This window comes from Dasypus novemcinctus, chromosome 2 (genome assembly GCF_030445035.2).
Source record: "Dasypus novemcinctus isolate mDasNov1 chromosome 2, mDasNov1.1.hap2, whole genome shotgun sequence".
Lineage (NCBI taxonomy): Eukaryota > Metazoa > Chordata > Mammalia > Cingulata > Dasypodidae > Dasypus > Dasypus novemcinctus.
In genome coordinates this window covers 41,115,190-41,130,896 of record NC_080674.1, presented here as the reverse complement: position 1 = coordinate 41,130,896, position 15,707 = coordinate 41,115,190, and positions in this window count along the sequence as shown.

Genomic DNA, 15,707 nt, shown 5'->3' with positions numbered 1-15,707 from the left:
TTTTGATTTGGCCACATCAGCAGGGCATTGACTTCTGCCCTCTTGGTGGGTGGTCTTTCACACAAGGAAAGACATGGTAGAGGAAGGGAGACAGCTCATTAGACATGGCAGAGGCCCTGCGAAGAGAGATAAGCCTGATAGTCTACACCTGACCTTGTGAAGAGAACAGGGCAGCTGAGCACAGAAAGAAATGAGCCTTGGGGAGAGAGAGGAGTTTTATTCCAACCTACAGCTGAGGTTGGGAGAAGCTGGGACCACGGAACCTTAAGAGGAAGAAGGAAGACTGAACCCTTGCAGATATTGCCTGCCATTTTGATTCAACATGTGGCCAATGACTTTGGGTGAGAAAGTACCTCTTATGGTACCTTGAGTTGGACTCTTTAGGGCCTTGTGACTGTTAGCTTCTACCCCAAATAAATACCCTTTATAAAAGTCAACCAATTTCTGGTACTTTGCATCAGCATCCTTTTGGCTGATTAATACAGGGGTCCTCCTGAAATGCAGGTTAATAAAGGGTCTGGTTTTTTGTTTGTTTGTTTTCTAATCCCCATGCACATGCAATTCTAAACAATGTCAGTGATAAAATATTCCATCTTACCTTGGAAAACCCTTCCCATCACCTCCCCACTTTGGCATGTCCCTGAACTACAACACTAGGATCTGAAGATAAAAAGGATGAACAAGATCCAGCCTCAGCCTTCAAGGAGAGCATAGTGCCATACTCATACAATCTAATAAGAATTATATCAACAACACTGCTATTTCATAAAAGCCTGGTAATAGTCCACAGATACTTTACATCTATGACATACCTCATGTAGTCTCACTGGGAAGATAGACCAAAAATAAATCATTGTGTGACAGTAAATCCAATTGCCATAATTATAGATGTGATAAAAATACAAGATTTGTATTGGGGTGAGGTCAAGGAAAGGAAACTTCAGAAGGAATAAGGAGAGATAAGCAAGGGGTTCCAGTCAAAACTGGCAGGCACACTGGCCTGAGGTTCCAAGTAAAGGGAACGGCATGTGCAAAATGCAAAGAAACATGAGCTGTCATATCAAGTTTGAGAGACTGCAAGAACACAAGACAAGAGGGGTTTTAAGTCTTGAGTTCTAATCTCACCTTTATTATGAATAGCTTTCTGACCTTGAACAAGTCACTGCAATTGTATGGATCTCTTTATCTATAAGATGGGGAAGACGAACTATGCAGCAGGCACTGCTAACTCCTGCCTTATATCTATTCTTCTTCTCTTCCACATTAGCAAAACTCCTATTTAGGAGTTGTATTTAGTTCAGAGAGACAGAGTACCCAGGTGAGAACTTGGTCCCTGGGGACTTCCCTGAGCAGCTGTCCTAGCCTGACTCTGTCTCTGGATTTCTTATTACATGAGAATTCAGTGCAGCCTTATTTGATTAAGCCATTGCATTTATGCTTCTGTTATATGCAACCAAACGCAATCCCAACTCTTGCACTATGTGTCAGCGATTTTCCCTAAGAAAAAACACCTCCATCAGAGGAGCACATCAGAATGGGGGTAGGGGCATTCCAACATTCTTATTGTTTTTAATCACACACACTACAGAAGGGAAAGCTCAACAAAAGCCAATTCACTGGAAGGAAAACACAAAGATGAAAGTGAGAAAGACCTCTGGGGTGCATGACTCTAAAGCAGTCGAGAATAGTGAATTTGTTGATTTCTAACACTCCTTTTAACTCCAGATATTCTAAATTCAAAGCATTTTATCTAACGAGTTACCAGCACTGGGATATAGGGATATATGGTCGTGTGACATGGGACTAATAAGTTGGATGGAGAAGGAAGTAGTTAGTGTTTACGGTACCATCATAGATTAGTGAGACTCCAAAATGGGAAGCCCTGAGTACTTCGGTGGTTCCAACAGCAGCTAGAATGTGCCAATGTATGCAATAGTGACCTTCGCAAATTTTCCTAAGGCCAGCTGCTTATAGAACATGAAGTGGAGGTGAGAAACAAAGTGCATAGAATGAAAATAAAGGTAGGATTGCTCACCTCACCTAAACACCTAAACACATGGCAGGCTTCATAGATTCTGAAGTAAATGCACATTCCTCTTTCCAGCCTTGCTCACAAAAGAAGCATTTCTTTCCCAAGGAAGAAACCTATGGACTTATTACTGATAGTATATTAGGAAAGGGTCCAGATTGTGTGGGATTGCACACAATCTCTAGTGCCTAATTCTACATGCTGCATTCAAATCTTCTAAGCCGTCATGAGAATTCAATAAAATTAATTGATAAATATCACCTGCCACAGAATATTGAGTATAGGTGATCTTATTTAGTTCATTATTCAAGGCTTCTGAGTAGAAATGTAGTGGGAATGTCCATTGAGATTCCCTGTTAATATCTGCGATTGATAGGGAGTGGAATGGGGAAGGATGGGACACAGAGGGAGAAGGCTCTGGCATACAAGACCAGAACGCACAGGTCTTTGCAAAGAACCAACTTTTGGTTTTATAGAGACAACTCTACTATTTCTCTGTTCATTTTTACATTTCTGTGTAGTTAATTTTTACCTTTAGGAATCCCTTCACTCCATATTCTTTGAATTTATTTTTCTTATATGAATCCAGCTTCTTGATTTCAAATACTAGTCATTTATTTTTTGTCTTCCTTATTTTTCCTAATAAGTACAATTATAATAACTGTTTCTCTGAGTACTGTCTTGGCCATATCATTGATTTTAACATGTTGTATTTTTATTGTAAATAGTTAATTTTCTCTTTAACCCAAGTGTTCCAAAAAGTGGGGTTTTTGTTTTTGTTTAATTTCAGGGAGTATCTTTTCAGGGGGGTGTTTTTTGTTTGGGGATTTTTTTCTTCTTCTCAGCTTCTAATTTTAATGCATCATGATCAGTGAATGTGGCCTATATGATTTATTTTTTGAATTTTTTAAAGTTGTCTAATACATAATCAATTTTTTCTGAATGTTATTGTGCTTTTGAAAAAAAAAGTATTGTTTGTTGGCTACAAAGTTTATATACACAGTCAAATTTAATTCATTGTGTTACTCAAACCCTTATATAATTATTTATTTTTAGGGTAATTGATTTGTTGATTTCTAAAATAATGTATGTTAAAGTCCACTGTGATTGCAGATCTACCCATTTATCCTTATAGTTTCTATCCATTTGGGGGAAGTGGGACAGCAAAGAACAGAGCTATTGAGAAATGGGAGAAAAAAAACAGAATCACACACCCAAGGTGTAGATGCGGGCTCCTCTAGGCAGAGAGTGCAATATTTTCTATTCACTTTTGCTCTATATATTTAGAAGCTATTTGTCAGGGTCATAAAGGTTTATTTGATTGATATACCCTTTTATTATTCTGAAATATTCCTCTTTGGTCTTTTTTTTATGATTTCTGCCTTGAATTCTCTTTAGTAGGATATTAGTATTGCCATGTTCACTGTATTTTGGTTAGTATTTTCCTGTTATATAATTTTTCCATGGCTTTCATTTCAACCTTTGTATATCTTCAGTCCTCTTGTGGGAGAGGGCGGGACATGCTGTTTTGTGCAGTGTGAACTCTTATCTCATGATTTCCGGGAGGAACAGATCACACTGTTCCTTGGGGCATGCTTTTATTAGTCTCCTGGTGTGGGGGCTCATTGTTTCTCCTGGGTGTCAAGCCACCAAAGGCCCCCAGCCTCTCCTCACTGACAGTTCCTGCCTAACAGCAGACTCATTGGCGGCTCACTACCTTGGAGTGGGAGAGTCAGAGGCAAGGGAGGATACAGATGGCCAACAGTCCCATCCCCTGCTTCTGATAAAGAACCCCAACTAATCATCCAGTCAGTTGCCAGGGACCTCCTCCAGGAAGCTACCAATCATTCTGCTAGAAGCAGTTGGAACCACACCCACCTTTGTAGGTGTTCTCTCCTGCATGGGTTTTGGGCTATAATTTCCTTCTTCAATCTGATCCCAATTATCTTCCATCTTTCTCTAATTCATGAAAAGTTTTATGGCCAACTGAAAACTCCTTTATGGTTTTCCAGCATGATTTTAAAAGCAATAATCTTCCCATTTCTACAGATTTGGGGTGGGAGGGTGAGGTTGCAAGAATTTTCTTAATACTTGTTCTATCTTCTCATTTATGCCTTTAAGCCAGATTACCAAAATGGGATTCTGAGGCAAAGCCTATGAAGAATTTTAAGGACCTTGACATAATAGCAAATTGCTTTCTTGAAGGATTATAATAATTTACACTACCACCAGCAATTTTCTCATCAGAAATTTTGCTCATATTTAGAGCAAAAAAAAGAAGTTGGATATCAAGACATCAACTTCTTTAAAAAACAAACAGGTTTACAGAGGTACATACAATAAACTGCACATATTTTAAGTATATACTTTGATGTTCTAACATACATATATACCAATGAAACTATAACCACAATCAGGACAGTGAACATATCCAATATCTCCAAAAGTTCCCTCACACCACTGTGCAATACTCTGGTTTCTGTCACTGTAGATCAATTTTCACTTTCTAGAATTTTATATAGCTGGAATCATACAGTAGGTACTCTTTTCTGTCTGATATTTCATTCAGCCTAATTATTTTGAGATTCATCCATGCTGACACATGGATTAACTGTTTTCCCGGGTTTATTGTAAAGTAGTATTCCACCATATGAATATACAATTTTTTTTTCATTCCTCTTTTTCTCACTTCTCTTGAATTAACTATTTTCTATGATTCAACTTTATCTTTTTTATTGGCTTATTAGCTATAACTCTTCCTTCTGCTCTTTCAGTGGTTGCTTCAGGATTATAGCACACATCTTTAACTCATCACAGTCTACCTTCAAGTGAAATTATACCACTTCACATATAGTATAAGAACCTTAAGAATAGTAAACTTCTATTGTCCCTCTCCTAACCTTTGTGCTATTACTGTCATTCATTTTACTTTTATGTATTTTATAATGTACAAACTACACTGTTATTTTTTAAACTGTTGACCATTTTTTTTAAAAGACTAAGTAATAAGGGAAAATTCTTATTTTGTTTACCCACGTAGTTACCTTTTCCAGTGCTCTTCATTCCTTAGTGTAGATTAAGATTTCAATCTGGTATAATTTCCTTTCTGCCTGAGGGACATCCTTAGCATTGCTTATAGTGCAGGTCTGCTGCTGATGAATGTTTTCAGCTTTTGTATGTCTGTAGAAGCCTTCATTTTTAATATGCTCACTGGATATAGAATTTAAGTTTGACAGTTTTATCTTCCAATACTTTAAAGATGTTGTTCCACTCTCTTCTCACTTGCATTTTTTTTATTAGAAATCTGCTGTTGGCCTTACCTTTATCCCACTGTACACAAGATGACTTTTTTCCTTTGGCTGCTTTTATGATTTTCTCTTTTATCAGTAATTATTTACCAATTTAATTATGGTATGCTTGGTGTAATTTTCTTAATGTTCCTTAGCCTTCTTTTTCTTGAGCTTCTTAGATCTGTGGTAGGTAGAATAATAGCCTCCCAAAATGGCCATGTCTAATCCCCCAAACTTATGACTATGTTACTTTGTATGGCAAAGTGGACTTTGCATATGTGATTAAGAATCTTCAGATAGGAATATTATTCTGGATTATCTGGATGGGCCCAATGTAATCACAATGGTCCTTACAAGAGAGAGACAGGAGGATCAGAGTTAGAGAAGAAGATGTGCAATAAAAGCAGAGCAATAAGTAATGCAGCACAAGCCAGGTAATTCAGGCAACCTCCAGAAGCTAGAAAAGGCAAGGAATGTATTCTTGAGTCTCCAGAAAAAAATGCAGCAATCCTGCACTTTGACTTTAGCCCTGAAAGACACCTTCTGGCCTCCAGAATCATAAGATAATAAATGTGTATTGTTTTAAGGTTCCATGTTTGTGGTTATTTGTTACAGCATCAGTGAGAAACTAATACATTTGAATTTATAGCTTTCATGTATTTGGAAAATGTTCAGCCATCTTCAAGTATTTTTGTTCTTGGCCTTTTTTTGTTTGTTTTTTGTCCTCTTATCCTCTCCTTCAGGGGCTCCAACTACATAGGCTCAGGCCCTTTAAAGTTGTTTATGGCTCACTGATGCTCTGTTTATTTTCTTAAACATTTTTCTACCTGCATTTCATTTTTGATAGTATCTATTGCTATGTCTTCAAATTCACTAGTCTTTCCTATTGCAATGTCTAATCTGACGTTAATCCTATATAATGTATTTTTCACCTCAGGCATTGTAGTTTTCACCTCCAGAAGTTTGTTTTGGATCTTCTTTTAAAATATCTTCCACAAATCTACTTAACATTTTGAACATGTGGAATACAGTTATGATGATTGTTTTAAAATCCTTGTCTGCTAATTTTTAACATCTGTGTCAATTCTATATTAGTTCCGATTGATTTTTCTCCTCCTTATGTGTTATGGGAATTTTTTTCTTCATGCCTGTTAATTTTTTATTGGATTTCAGTCATTGTGAATTTTACCTTGTTTGATGCTGGAGTTTCTGTATTCTTATATTCTTGAGGTTTATTATGGAATAAAATTAAATTACAAGGAAATAGTATGATCTTTTTGGTTCTTGCTTTTAAAACTTGTCAGGCTGGATCAGAGCAGTGTTTACCCCAGATTAATTATGTCCTACCACTGAGGCAAGGCTTTTCTGAGTACTCTGACTAATGTTCCATGAACTGTGATGCTCTCCAGTCTGATTGTTGGGAATAAGCACTATTCCCAGCCCTGTGTGAGCACTGAATATTATTCCCCATAATACTTTTGGGTGGTTCTTTCCCCGGCCTAAGGAATTTTCCTCAGATGAATGGGCTGATGTCCAGTCTTAAAAAACCATTGTTTCATATATGATGTCTAGTTTTTTGTTTTGTTTCTTTGTTTTGTTTTTTGTTCTGTTTCAGGTGGAAGGGTAAATCCAATCTCTTTTATTACATCTTTTTTTAAGATTTATTTTTTATTCCTCTCCTCTTCCCCCCCTGTTGTCGGCTCTCTGTGTCCATTCACTGTGTGTTCTTCTGTGACTGCTTGTATTCTTGTCAGCGGCACTGGGAATCTGTGTCTCTTTTTGTGCGTCATCTTACTGCACCAGCTCTCTCTGTGTGTGGCACTACTCCTGGGCAGGCTGCACTTTTTTTAAGCGGAGTGGCTCTCTTTACAGGGTGCACTCCTTGTGTGTGGAGCTCCCGTATGCGGGGGACACCCCTGCATGGCACGGCACTCCTTGCGCTCATCAGCACTGCACGTGTGCCAGCTCACCACACAGGTCAGGAGGCCCCAGGTTTGAACCTGGACCTCCCATGTGGTAGGCGGATGCTCTATCCATTGAGCCAAATCTACTTCCCATCTTTTATTATATCTTGACTGAACTAGAACTAAACTTCTTTTTAGTGTATAAGAGCTTTTCTTTCAAATAATTCCACTATTTATCACAGATAAAAAATAAATCTCCTGTGATTGAAGGTAGGAGAAAGAATTGGTAGAATGAGGAAACCTGCCTATATAGCTTCTTCTTTGATGCTTTCATCAACTTCTATGGAATTTTCCCTGATTCCTAGAAATCCATAAGACCCAATTTTAAAACCACTAAACCTAGTCAAACCCTTTCTTTATTACACTTGATGAAATTGAGACCCCAAGTAGTTAAATCACTTGCCCAAGTTTACACAGCTAAAATCTAGCTCATAGGAGGAAAGGGAATAACGACAGCATGCAAGTAAGACCTCAAGAACGGTAGCAATTATTACTAGGTCTGCCCATACATTTTCAAATTTCCAAAAGTCTGTGACAATGACAAGAGAAGAGAAAAAGGCTGTAAGTTTGCAGAAAGGAGAGAGTGCTAAAGGACCCCATTTATGTCTTCTCTTGTAAACCAAGTTTTTTTTCCTGAAACCCCTTCTCCTGAGGAAGGCTCATGGCTCCAGCTCAGCACATAAGCCTCTGGCAAAGGCCTGGCTCCTGTAGGTACCCCAGGGCTAAGGACTAGATTCCAGTCAAGTGTTCTGTCCCCCAAACTCTATGGCCTTCCTTCAATTGGTAACATTCTAAACTCCTACAAAGCCCTTATATTTTGCTTCCCATCAAATAGTTAAGAAATTGGTTCCCAAATATGTGCTGGTGGTTATTGGCAAAATTTCCAGGGAACCCAGAAGGAGTTTTCAATCCTCATTTACTGAAATAGCACAGATAGCATTCTGCCTTGAACTTCATGCAATAGAGTATGATGTGATGCTGTTTAGGAACTTTGATCATGGTAACTAACTTAAGAAGAAAGAGAATTGATGAATTTTTTTAAAAAGACCCTAGGCCCCCATGAAAGCAGCAAAACAGGAAGGACATGGTGCCAAGAGTGTCTAATTCAGACATTGTGATGGGATGAGTCTGGATTTGCTACTCAATGAATCTCAAATTCCTTGTATTTAAACAGTACTCATAGAGCCTGTCCCTGCTTGCTTCCCAGAGCATCTGGGAGCTATAACTGGTTTTAAAACAATTTGAGAAGTACTTAGAACTCCTTGGAGATAGGATGACATATAAATATGTGGTGTTATTATTAACTTAACCATTCTTAAATATGGTTAACCATACTTAAATATTTCCAATATTGCCATTGAGAGGGATTATCTGCAGAATTCTTAGTGTCTTCTCCAATTAATTTTCCAAATGATAGAGAAATTAATTCCCCTGGAGTCTTGCTACATTATGATCCACTGTAGCCCAGAAATTGGAATACATTTAGAATTCTGGATCTGTAAGAATTTCAACACAACATGATCATTCCTACACTACAACATCACAGAATGTACCCACAAGGCAGCACAAAAGGGAAAAATAAAGTGTCTTTCCTGAAGATTGTCTTGTCCCTTTCCCCAATACTAGGGGGAAAAAAATTTACCAATTAGTTTGATTCAATTTTGTAATCTAATTGTTATTTTTTGGCAATTATTTGCAGCATTACATAAAGGTGGTTTATTTCACATAAAGATTTGCCTTTAGTTAGGATGGCAAGATGTCATTAGTGAATGGTGACTTCATAATTTGCACTGCAAGATGGCTACTTATGGCTGTATACGACATGAATGAGCCCCTTAGAATTGTACTGTGCATAACCTACACCATCATACATGTCTGCCTTTATGTTGCTTTAGGAGAAAACAGTGAGTCAGGAAAGAAGGAAAGGGAATAAGAGGATCAAGTAATATAATTTCCCTCAAAAGATGTGCATACACAGATAATAGGTCTGTGCTGTATATTCTACGTTCATGGATCTACATACAAAATGTATTACATTTAATCATATAATCATATTGTATTACATTTCACACATAAACATAAAGACATTATACAGGTACATTTATTTAGCCCCTACTACTATACATGTAATAGGTATTCTATAAATATTCCAACTAGATGAATGAAAATATATTTATTGTCGCAGCTGTGCACTGTGGCAATTAAGCTAAGATGAACTGCTGGTAATTTTCACCAGTCAGAAATGCCCACCAGATTCAGATGCTCCCCGGAGAACCCATAACCTAGAGTCACAAACACAACCATAAGGTAAAACCAAAGTTCTTTCTAACCAGCAAAACTTGACTGAACTCCCTGTACTACATACCAGAAACTAATTATATCAGTACCATTCCTAACACTCAAGCAAAATCTATCGTTTTGCTTTGTCCCCATTGTTCTAAGCAAAGTCCACCTTCTAAGGTGAAGGGTCCTTGTGAAATGGTGCTTTCCAAACCCAGCTCTGTAACTAAAAAGTTGAGTGGACCAGGCCCTTCTCTCTGGACTCTCATTGCTTCATCTGTAAACTATGCAGTTGGATTTAAGCATATCTAAGCATCCTTCAAGCTATGTATATGTTCATTTAGTTATTGAATTTATTTATACCCTGCCTGTCAAATCAGAGAAAATTATGACCAAGAGAAAAAAGGAAAATGAAAATATGCTAACAAAAATTTGCCTATTAAATTTCTTTTCTTTTTTTATAGGAGGGAGGGGGAATGGAACCTGGGACCCCCCATGTTGGAAAGAGGTGCCCAATCTCGAACCACATCCGCTCCTCCTATTAAATTTTAATATTTGACTCTAAGCAGTGAGGGAAAAATGAAAAATATAAGGTTCATAACTCATGTTTTTGGAAAGGAAGAAACTTCACTTTTTCTGAGGTATAATCTTCTGTGGTTATAATCCCTGGCCAAGCTGAGAAGATAAACTGTGACCTCAGGTCCACAGAATCACCCCTGGCAAGAAATGGCTCGTTACATTTTTCCAGATAAAGACAAAACTGTCTACCGCATCATTTTTCATAGGTAGAGAAAAAGTCACCGTGAGGTCACTGGGTTCCACACAATTGAGGAAATCAGAACCCAGAGACATTAAATAATATTTCAGAGGCCACCCAGGTAGTCATGAACCGCAATGAGATTAAAAACTCAAGAGTTTCTGACCTTCAGGTCAACGCCTGGTTTTAGGTAACACACCACGCCGACCGCGGGGACAGCCCCTGCACGCATGCGCGGAGCTGCATGTCCTGCAGACTGACATGAGCTGCAGAAAGCACAAGAGAACCTGAAATGCAGCGGTGCACTGGGCCTTCTGGGACGCACGTGTGCTGCTTTCACTCCACACCATTCCTTTCAGCACATTTCAGCTTTAACTTGATGAAATTAAAATGTGAAGTTTACTTCCCCTTCTACGCAGAACACTTTTCCCTGTGGGGCAACCAGGGCAGAAGCATCGGCCTATCTGCAAGAAGGCATTGGGTGTTCTTGGAGACTCTGATTGGAGCGCTGCGTTAAGAAACCACCGCAGGTTAAAGGCTTGGAAAACATCCGGGTCCAGTGGATACGGTGATGCCCCGCCCCTCTCCCCACTCCCTTGACCCCAAATGCTCCGACACAACCAGGCCTGTCAACTCCCTCCCAAGACATCCAATCGCCGCCAAAGAGGTGCCTCCAGGGACGGAGGTCACCAAAACAGTGACTACAAAGGACACATATCAAGAATAAAGTTTGACAGCAATTTGTAGTAACAGTCCTTTCATTTCCTGGTCTCAGGGAAGAGTCCTAGGACTCCTCTCTGAGAGAATTTATATTTGTCGGTCCTTCTTCTCCTCAGAGAAAAAAGTCTAAAAACATAGATTCCAAAGAAGACGTGGGAGAGATTGCACTACCCTGAAGATATTTTTGTTTTAAAAGCTCAAAATGCCTTGCCTATCAATGGGCCTCACCTGCCTCCTAAGACTTTCCCTCATTAGCCAGCCCATACCCAAGTGCCCCTCCCCATCTGCTCGCCTTTCTGGGGCCATGCCCTCCTCCTCCCCCTGCTGGTGCACCCCTGCAGCCAGTGCAACCATTAAACCCCTCCAGATGAGAAGCCCCAGGCTGAGGGCAGCAGAGGAGCAGGGGACAGTGGAGGGGTCTGAGGCACCCTTCTTTGGGCTGACTTGGAAGGGAAATAGGGACACAGAGCAACCAGTGATAACCTTGACGCATATTACAAGGCTACAGTGGTCAAAACAGCACGGTATTGGCATAACAATAGACACACTGTTTAATGGAATCAAATTGAGAGTTCAGATATAGACCCTTACCTCTATGGTCAACTGACTTTTGATGAGCCTACCAAATCCACTTTACTGGGACAGAACAGTCTCTTCAACAAATGGTGCTGGGAGAACTGGATATCTTTAATCAAAAGAAAGAAAGAGGACCCCTATCTCACTCCTTATACAAAAATCAACTCAAAATTGACCAAGGACCTAAACATAAAAGCCTGGACAATAAAACTCCTAGAAGATAATGTAGGGAAACATCTACAAGACTTTATAGTACATGGGGTCTCTTAAACCTTACACCCAAAGCACAAGCAACGAAAGAAAAAATAGATAATTGGGACCTCCTCAAAATTAAACACTTCTGCACATCAAACGACTTTGCGAAGAGAATAAAAGGGCAACCTACTCAATGGGAGAAATATTTGGAAATAACACACCCAACAAGGATTTACTATCCATGATATGTAAAGAGATCCTACAACTCAACAATAAAAAGGCAAATGACCTGATTTAAAAATGGGAAAAAGACATGAATAGACATTTTTCTAAAGAAGAAACACAAATGGCAAAAAAAAAAAAGACATAAAAAATGTTCAACATCATTGACTAGTAGGGAAATGCAAATCAAAGCTATAATGAGATTTCATTTCATACCTTTCAGAATGGCCACTATTTGAAAAGCAGAAAACTACAAGTATTGGAGAGGATGCGGAAAGATCGGAATGCTTATTCACTGTTGGTGGGAATGTAGAATGGTACAGACACTGTGGAAGTCTGTTTGGTGGTTCCTAAGGCAGTTAGATATAGATCTACCATGTGACCCAGCAATAACACCACTAGGTATATATACAGAAGAACTGAGAGCAGTGACACAAACAGACTCTGGACACCGATGTTCACAGGGACATTATTCACAATTGCCAAAAGCTGGAAACAACACAGGTGTCCATTAACGGATAAATGGATAAATTCCAACTGTGATGTGTACACATGATGGAATATTTTTCAACTGTAAGAAGAAATGAAGTCCTGAGCATACAATGACATGGATGAACCTGGAGGACATTATGTTGAGTAAAGCAAGCCAGGCACAAAGGACAAATATTGTAAAATTTCACAATTATGAACTAAATATAATGAGCAAACTCATGAGTTAATAGCTAGAATATAAGTCACCAGAGACTAGAATGTGGTTAGAAAATGGAAAGCGGAGGTTTTATCTGTGCAGAGTTGCTAAAAAGTTGTTTGTAAATGTTTGGAAATGAGTAGATATGGTGAAAGCATATCATGGGATTTGTAATTAGTAGCATTAACATATGGGTATGATAGTAGGTTTTTTTGTTGTTTTTGTCTTTTTGGGTAGTAATGAAAGTGCTTTAATATTGATTGAAGTGATGAATGTGTAATTCTGATTACACCAAATGCCATTGATTATACACTTTAGAGAAAATCTATGATTTGTGAACAACAACAACAACAAAAATAATACAGTGGGTTGGGGGAAAAATACACCAAAGTAAGATATGAACTATAGTTAGTTATAATACTTTGACTATAGTCTTTCATAATTTGTTACAAATGCTTCACAACAATGCAAGGTTTTGGTGGTGGGATGATGTATGGGAACTCTGTATGATCTTATGTGTGTTTGCTCTGTAAGCTCACAACTTACTGTACATTTATTACTTATATATGTTCATGTATGAATGATAAGCTTCAATAAATTGTTTTTAAAATGAAAAAAAAAAAGCTCAAAATACCTTCCCTATCAATGCGCCTCACCTGCCCCCTAAGACTTTCCCCCTATTAGCCAGCAAGCACCCAAATAAAGCACCCAAAAATCATTTTACTTATGCAGTATCTGCACAGAGTGTTCAAAATGAAAGGCTTCTTAAGAACCATGCATGACCACTAGAACAGCAAAATGATTGCACCCACAGCTAGTTAGTAGGAACCTCGGGAATAGATCTGGACCATCCCAACTCCTAACTGGAACCCATTCCTCTCATTTGTCTTTTTCAACAAACGCCCCGTTTCTACAGAGGCAAACAAAACAGGGACAACCATAGCCAGGCTCTGACTTCTGTCTCAGGAGCAACACATCCTTTCTGCTCACATTTCCTTAACAAAAATAAGCCACTGACCATGTCCAATTTCAACAGGAGGGGATAGATAATCCAGCCATGAAAATGGCACCAATCTTTGTGATCGGTAATGCAGTCCTCCACAAGATCCAAGGCACCAGAACTAAGTCCTGGTTTCACCCAAATTAGTTAAGGAATTAGGACCCACCCCCAGAATGTGAATCATCCAATAAAAGGGAGCTGACCACAGTTCCTCATTCCTCAACCAAAACTAGAGACCACCTAAAGACATGGACACCTAAGAGGACCTAGGCCAGAAGAGCTCTCTGGAGGAGGAAAATGATTTTCACACAAGGGTATATATATACATGAGCCCCTTCTAAAAACCAACCTAAAAATGTTGATACACCACAAATAGTCAACTAGATGGGCCTAGGAGTCACCATAATGGGGGTCCACTCTTGCACCTCTCCAGTATTCTAGACCCTGGAGCCACAGTGATCTTTTTAAAGTACAAATCAGGTTGTGTTTGCCTCTTCAATCTTCCCCATGAACTTTCCACTGTTTAAAGGCATCCGTGACTTCCCATTGCTTTTACTCTAAAGCAGGAGTTCTTAATAATGGGTCTGTGAGCTTGAATTGAAATTTTAAAAAATACATTCTTGTGGGGATGTGTTGGTGTGGGTGTGATATATTTAATAAGTAATACACAGGATAGTGTGGACTTAGTAAGGGGTCCATGGTTTTCACCTGACTGGCAAAGGGGTCCATGGAACTAAACAAGTTAAGAACCCCTGCTCTAAAGATAAAAGTCCCAACAGCTACTTGCTCCCTCTGCTCCTGGCACACTGACCTTCCTTCAGTTCTTCAGGCTCACCCCTCTCCTTGGCATTCATAAAGTTTTACCCTCTTTTTCTAGCTGATTCCTTCTCTAGTCTGATTTTGGCTTATTGCTATTGCCTTAATCAAGTTTTTCTTGACCTCCCTAACCAAGTAAATCTCTCAAGGATATTCTTACCTAGAATACCTACTAAGTACCTGGAACTGTCCTAACTGCTGGGGAAATAAAGGAAACAAAACAGACAAAGAGGCAGAGAAGGGCAATAAGCAAAAATATAGGCTCCATCAGGTATGATAGGTGCTATAAACAGGGTAAAAGGCTAACAGGCAGAGGCACTATTTTAGACAGTGTGATCAAGGAACATCACCTCTGGAGTGGAAACACTTATCAGAGCCCTAAATGAAGTCAACAACATGCCTGTACTATCTGGAAGAAGAGGGTTCCATGCAGAGGGAATGGCAAGTCCAAAAGTCCTAAAAGTAGAATGTTAGAGGAACAGTTATCATTTTATGATTTATTTCAGTACTGTGCAGCTTAGCACTTATCACAGCTGCAGTAAAAAAATATTCATATGTTATCTGATGAATATCCATTGCTTCTCTAGGCAATTAATTCTAAAGTCAAAAGAGCAGGAACTCTCCACTTTTTGATAACCACTGAATCCCCTGTGTCATGGTTGGTTCTTAGCACGTGTAGGTGTAGAGAGAATGAAGAATGAACGAATGAATGAATGAATGAATGAAAAAGCAGATCCCCACAAGACCAAGTATAGTAGATGCTGTCAGTGCCCCACCCATATATTCTCAAAACTCACCTCTAAATGGCAAAACCTGTTTACACCTGCCAAGCTCTGCCTGAGAGTTTCTTCCCTGATCAAGATACATGGTTGGTCAATGAGTTCCAGAGAGTTCTTGTCCCCAGAAGCAGCCCTCCATCAATGATGGACAGAAAGTTGAGGATAAATATACCCCAGGTTCCTCTCCACTTAGTTGGGGAAATTCTAAAGCATTGATTCTGAACAGTGGGAGTGGGGGGCGATTTTGGCCCAAAGAGATATTTGGCAATGTTGAGAGATGTTTTGATCTCTCACATTTGGGAGAGAGAGTGCAAGCTTCTGGCATCTAGTGGGTAAAGGCCAGGGATGCTGCTAAACCTCTGACCATGGGCAAGTCCCTCACCACTACCAA